The sequence below is a fragment of the Prionailurus bengalensis genome, chromosome A2, assembly GCF_016509475.1.
Source record: "Prionailurus bengalensis isolate Pbe53 chromosome A2, Fcat_Pben_1.1_paternal_pri, whole genome shotgun sequence".
NCBI lineage: Eukaryota > Metazoa > Chordata > Mammalia > Carnivora > Felidae > Prionailurus > Prionailurus bengalensis.
In genome coordinates this window covers 10,595,555-10,602,634 of record NC_057348.1, presented here as the reverse complement: position 1 = coordinate 10,602,634, position 7,080 = coordinate 10,595,555, and the positions used below count along the sequence as shown (strand labels likewise).

General features: G+C 39.5%; 1 pseudogene; it reads right to left on the bottom strand.

The window, feature by feature from the left end:
* Window positions 1–912: 912 nt before the first annotated feature.
* LOC122486363 lies at window positions 913–1,876 on the bottom strand (annotated as a pseudogene).
* Between the last annotated feature and the right edge of the window lie 5,204 nt (window positions 1,877–7,080).

Below are 7,080 nucleotides of genomic sequence, written 5' to 3'. Positions count from 1 at the left end.
TTTTGAGCGAGAGCTCCCTAAACATTTATTTGAATACTAGCGTGCAAAAGGACCTGTGAACTTTTACAAACCAGAGTGGTGGCTTCCGGGAGCAGGTGATGATGAGACATTTGTCTTACTCTGTCTCATAAAGCACGGGTTAGGTCCATAATCATATCCTGCTATTAGTACCTGATTTCTGAGATGCTTGCTACAAAAATTTGGCTGGAAATAGGCAGAATATCCATACTGCTTTTGTGATCTGTGAAAGGGCTATTATGGTAGGAGGTGCTGAGGGAAATCGCCAGACAGTGTTGCTGCTACCTGCCAAAATACTAAAAGAAAAGCCATAATGCATCCCTGGGATAACCACCAAGAGTGACACCATTGATGCCTGAAAAACCAGGAGTTGTAATTTCTATTACCTACACACTTCATGGATGTTTTGGACTGTGCAAGGGAAAATTAGATACTGCATAGTGAATGCGGAGTACTGTGAATGCCATCACACGGGGTTCCAGGCCTCTGCTGATGCAGATGTGATCTCTTTCCAGGATAGATTGACATAAACCTCAAAAACTGGTGTATACTCTCTGATAAATCATTTTTCTCCCAAAGCAGAATACTCTAATGAATAGCTGCTTTCATCTCAGAGAGGACAGGTTCCACATTTATTCCTCTGGGTCTTTCTATCACATTATAAGTATTCAATTTCCTATATTATTTATTTGCTGCTGAAAATCCATGCAATGGAATTTAATGAGAGATCTAAAATTTTATAAAGAAATGCAGAAGAAATAGTTGCTGATTATGAATGAAAAATTAAAGAACTCAAGTACTGTGGAAAGATAAACTGCAGACTGTCAATCTATGAACTGATACAAACATCATGATCTACATATTCCAGGGTTTTGAGCCCTGTTACTCAAGTATTTATCTTAAAGCAAAGAATCCTACATGCAGAGAATGTCCCTCTGCCAAAGAGCTTTCTCAGGGCTTGTTTGATGTCTCTGTTCCTTAGACCATAGATGAAGGGGTTCAACATGGGTGTCACCACCGTGCACATGACTGAGGCTATGGCACTTGCCCTAGAGTTTTGTGCAGCAGCCGAACTCAGATACACCCCAAGGCTTGTACCATCGAACAAAGAGACCACTGAGAGATGAGACCCACATGTGGAAAATGCTTTCTACTTGCCACTCGCTGATGAAATTCCCAAAATGGAGGCTACAATCTTAGAGTAAGAATACAGGATACCAGCAATTGGAACAACACCCAGAAGTCCAATTGTGAGATAGGTCATCAGGTCACTGAGGAAGGTATCACAGCAAGCCAGTTGGATCACCTGATTAGGTTCACAGAAAAAATCAAGGATTTCCATCTCTGTGCAAAAGGAGAGTCGCAAAATCAGTAAGTCATGTAATGGAGAGTCAAGAACACTCAACACCTAGGATCCCAGGAGTAGGATGCCGCAGAACTTGGGGTTCATGATGACCATGTAGTGCAGTGGCTGACAGATGGCCACAAACCGGTCATAGGCCATCACTGTCAAGAGTATGTTATCTAATACTCCAAAAAGCACGAAAAAGTACATCTGGCTGAGACAGCCTTCATAGGTGATCACTTTGCTCTGCGTCTGGATGTTCAGCAGCATCTTTGGGACAGTGGTGGAGGTGAAACAGATGTCTGAAAAGGACAGGTTGGAGAGGAAGAAGTACATGGGCGTGTGGAGGCGGGAGTCTGTGATAATGGTCAGGATCATGAGCAGGTTCCCAGTGAAGGTGACCAGGTACATGGACAGGAACAGCCAAAAGAGCAGTGACTGCAGTCCCTGCTCATCTGACAGTCCCAGGAGGGGACTAAACTCAGAAATTCAGGTTTGGTTTTCTTGTTCCATGAAACTAAACTACAGAAATAGAAAGAAGAGCCTTTCAAATTTAGCCACAAACAGTAGTCAAGAAAGTAACAGAGAGGGAACCAAGGTGGCCTTCAGTAGGTGAATGGATAAATAAGCTGTCATGTACCCAGACAATGGAATGTTATTCTGTACTTGGAAGAAACACACCATCAAGCCATGAAAAGCCATAGAGGAAACTTCAGTGCATATTATTAAGTGAAAGAAGTTTATCTGAAAAAGCTTCATACTGTATGATTCCAAAAACATGAAATTGTAGAAAAGGCAAAACTACGGAAAAGGAATAACAGATATCAACGTGGCCAAAGGGTGCAGTGGGAACGAGAGGGGTTAAGAGGCAGAGCACAAAGGGTTTTTAGGGCAGTGAAATACTCCATATGATACTATAAATATGGATACACGTTTGTTTTGTGCCAGTCTCCGCATATCATTTACCAACGTTGTGACTGGACCAACCCTTGTCATTCTTATGATGGTTGCAAGACACCCTCTGCAATAACCATAAGGAAACTCTGAAAAAAAAAAATTACTGCTCATAGTTCCTGGGGCCACACAGTGAAGTCACAGAGAAACAGAGAGTGCACATGGACCTTGGGGTCCGCTTTTACTGGGGTGAGGGACTAGAGTTTCACTGGTTCACTCTTTATTTGTAAATTTAAAACTTAAGAGCAGGAATTAAAGCACAAAAGAGAAAAAGGAGAGAAAAGTCCGTTTCTAAATCAACCAGATCCCTACAACAAAACAAAAAAAATATGGGCGCCTGGGTGGCTCAGTCAGTTAAGCGTCTGGCTTCAGCTCAAGTCATGATCTCGCGGTTCATGAGTTTGAGCCCCACGTCGGGCTCGGGGCTGACAGCTCGGAGCCTGGAGCCTGCTTCGGATTCTGTGTCTCCCTCTCTCTCCGTCCCTCCCCTGCTTGCGCTCTGTCTCTCTGTCTCTCAAAAATGAATACACATGAAAAAATATTAAAAAATATATATCAGAATGGGGCACCCTGGTTTTTTATTTAATTACAGGGCTGGAAATGTGGGTTTTGTTTCTGAAATAGCCATGCTTGAAGTGGCTGCCTCAGCAACAGTCTGTTGCAATAACACTGCACGGTGACCGATAGGGACTACACTTACTGTGGTGAGTATTGAGCAATCTCAAACATTGTTAAATCAACATGTTGTACAACAGAAACTAACAGAACATTGTGTGTTCATTATGCTTCAATTAAAAAAAAGAAAGGAACTGGAGTCAGGCACTCGCGTTACACAAAAGGAAAAACCAACCGTCAGGGCTCACACTACACGGTCATCGTACAGTTTCTCAAACCCATAGAATGTACAACACCAAGAGTAAACTGTAATATGAACTGTGGACCTTGGCTGGCTAAAGATGTGACGGTGTAGGTTCACCGACTGTAAGAAACGCAACACTCTTGTGGGCGGTATTGATAATGAGGGTAGCTATGCCTCGTGAAAGAAGGTAATATAGGGAAAGTGTACCTTCCCCTCAATTTTGCTGTGAACCTAAAACTGCTCTGAAAAAAAAGTCTTCATTTTTCAAAGCTTAAAAATAAACAGAAATGCTATGGTTTTCTTTTACACACCTTTAATTGGCTAATTTCTGTATATTAGCCACAAATCTAGTTCCTTTTTATTTGGGGATTTGGGATTTCGAGGAATCCCAAATGCTCTCTCTTCTCTTTGATGCCGAAACTTATTAGCCACTCCTTCCCTTAATCCAAACATTTTTCCCAGGCATTATTTTCCTCTGCAAATCGTCTGAGACTTTCCTTTGTCCATCGACAACTAGTTTTGACCAATTATTTTGTGCTTATTGTTGTTGAAAGCACTGGGAATCAACAGTAAAATTAATTTTTAAGAATCTTTGCCCCTTAAATTCCACGTATGAGTGAAATCATATGATATTTGTCTTTCTCTGGTTGACTTGTTTAGCTTACCATAATACAAAAAAATAAAATCTTTGCCCCTAACTAGTTTTATTCTAGGATATGTATGTGGCTGGAGGAAATAGAATATCAGTAAATAAGTAAATGACATTTCATGTGGAGATTATTATTATTAAGTAAACTAATACAGAATGATGAGATTGCAGAGTGGAGAAAAAAATCTTCTATACTCACTCCTTTCTTCTTTTTAGTTCTTATTTATTTATTTTCAGAGAGAGAGCGTGTACAAGCAGGGGAGGGGCAGGGAGAGAGGGAGAGAGAGAGAGAATCCTAAACTCTGTGCTGACAGCACAGAGCCTGATGTGGGGCTCGAACTCACTAACCGTGAGATCATGACCTGAGCTGAAATCAAGAGTCACATGCTTCACCAACCGAGCCACCCAGGTGCCCCTTGTATTCTCACTTCTAATTAGAGATCTTTGAGAGGAAAAAAACCTGGTCATTGGGATGAAGTGCAGGATTTATCTATGAGAAGAGCATGCAGAACAGAGAAATATTCAGAGCAAAGCCCCCAGTATAGGAGCATTCCTGTTATCACTGAGAAACAGAAAGGAGAGTGGTGTGACCAGAATGGGTACAGCAGGTATAAGGGTAGGAGGTAAAATAAGAGAAGAGGCAGGAGGCCAGAACATTCAGATGCTGGGGAAAGCTCCTAACATGTGAGATCTCACAGGTGTCCTTTACATGTATCCGTTGTTAAATACAATGCATTTAAGTACATATATTGTAAATCATGTATATAAATGACACGTAACTTATCACTCCATACACTACAATTTATCTCCCTCGGCGTCCACTGTCTCTAAATTCTGCATTTTTTATTGTAGAACATAAATTCAGCATGAGATAGATGTTCAGTTTGTGTCCTCTTCAGTGATAACTTCCTTTACTCCACCGACGTGCATGCTCAGAGTCATGAACTGTGGTGTCATATCCTCCTATACCAGAAGCATAGCTGAATGGGCAGCAGAGGGCACTCTATAAGATAAGCCTATTGGCTCACTTTCTTCGGAGAATTGAGTTTTGTAGTCAAGCATCCTAATGGGGTAGCCATGTCTGTAGGGATCCCAAGAATGATCCAGCTCTGAATCAGGGAATGTTTGTGATGGTCTTCTGCTATGCACATGGAGAGGGAGAGAAAACTAGTCTACAGAGAGGGAGAGAAGAATGAAGTCGACAAAAGTGGGGAAGGAAAGAAAAGGCTTCATTCAATCAAGAGAGGGTGTGAAGGGGGAATCGACTTCTCTAGGTGCCAGTAAAATACTACACATCCAAGTTATAGCCCCCAGAGTGTCCATAAAAAAATAACAATACTCTTAATACTCAACTATATAAATATTTTGATCTTTATGGCCCCAAAGGATTCATATCCTCACAGTATCATAATAACTTACAAATAAAGATCAATAAAAAATTGAAAATACAAATAGTAAAATTGACAGAATTCAACCAAAATATTTTCAATGATTTTTTTTTCAAAGTCCAATGAGTTGGGAAAGTAAATGTTTTGGTATGTGAAACCAAACTATTTTGATTGTTTTAAAAACTATTACTGAAATGCTAGTAAATTCTAGCAAACCTTTAAGGAAGAAGTTGTACCAATCCTCCATAATACTTCCAGAAAATAGAAGCAGTCAGAGTACTTCCTAACTCATTTGGTAAAGCCAGCATTAACTAACATTGGAACTAAAGACATTACAAGACAGGAACATTACAGGCCAATATCTCTCATGAAAATAGATGCAAAATCCTTAACAAAATATTAGTAAAGCAAAATCGACAATGTAAAAAAATGATATGACACGAAGACCAAATGAAATTTATTCCAGATATGCAAGATTGGTTCAATATTTGAAAGCCATCTGTGCCTAGATTTAACAATATACTATTTTGTGTATTGTTAAAATACTTAAAATTGTTAAGTATTTTAATTGTTAAGTATTTTAATTGTTAAGTATTTTAATTGTTAAAATACTTAAAAATGTATTCATAGCTGGGGCGCCTGGGTGGCTCCGTTGGTTAAGTGTCGACTTCGGCTCAGGTCATGATCTCACGATGTGTGGGTTTGAGCCCCACGTGGGGCTCTGTGCAGACAGCTCGGAGCCTGCTTCAGATTCTGTGTCTCCCCTCTATCTGCCCCTCCCATGCTCATGCTCTGTCTCTCTCTGTCTCTCAATAATAAATAAACATTAAAAAAATGTTAATGTATTCATAGAATAATACTCTAGCTCCATCCATGCTGTTGCTTATGCTAAACAAAGTCAGTCAGTCAAAGAAAGACAAATACCATATGATTTCACTCATATGTAGAATTTGAGAAACTAAACAAACGAGCAAAAGTGGGGGGCGGAAGGGGAGAGGCAAACCAAGAAACATACTCTTAACTATAGAGAGCAAACTGATGGTTGCCAGAGGGAAGGTGGGTGACGAATGAGTGAACTAGCTGGTGGGGATTAAGGAGTTCACTTGTGGTGAGCCCCAGGTGTTGTATGGAAGGGCTGAATCACTAAATTCTACTCTTGAAACTAATATTACATTGTATGTTAAACTAACTGGAATTTAAATAAAAACTTGAAAATAAATAAAACTTTAAAAAAAAAGAAAAGCAAGTAAAGGTATACAGACTGAGAAGGAAGAAATAACTGTCTTTGCTCACAGCTGACATGATCATCTATGAGGAAAATCCCAAAGAACCAACAAGAAAACCCCAGGAACTAATAAGTGACTATAGCAAGATTGCAAGAAACAGGATAAACATGTAAAAGTTAATTACCTTCCTACATACCAAAAATGAGCAATTGGGATTTGAAATTTAAAAATACACCATTTGCAATAGCACCCTCAAAAATGAAATGCTGAGATATAAATTAAACAAGAGAGGTATAGAACCTAAATGTGAAAAACTATTTAAAAAATGAAAGAAATCACAGAAGATCCACATAGATGGACACATGTCCTATAATCATGGAGCAGCAACATTGTAAGATATCAATCTTCCCAACCTGACCTGTACATTCAATGCAATCACGGTCAAAATGCCAGCAAGCTATTTTGGAGATATCAACAAACCAATTCTAAAGTTTATATGGTAAAGAAAAAGACCTACAGTAGTAACACAATAATGAAGGGGAAAAGTTGGAGAACTCACATACCCTAATTTCAGTACTTACTGTAAACCTATGGTGATCCAGACAATACTGTGTTTGCAAAAGAATAAACACATGGATTAA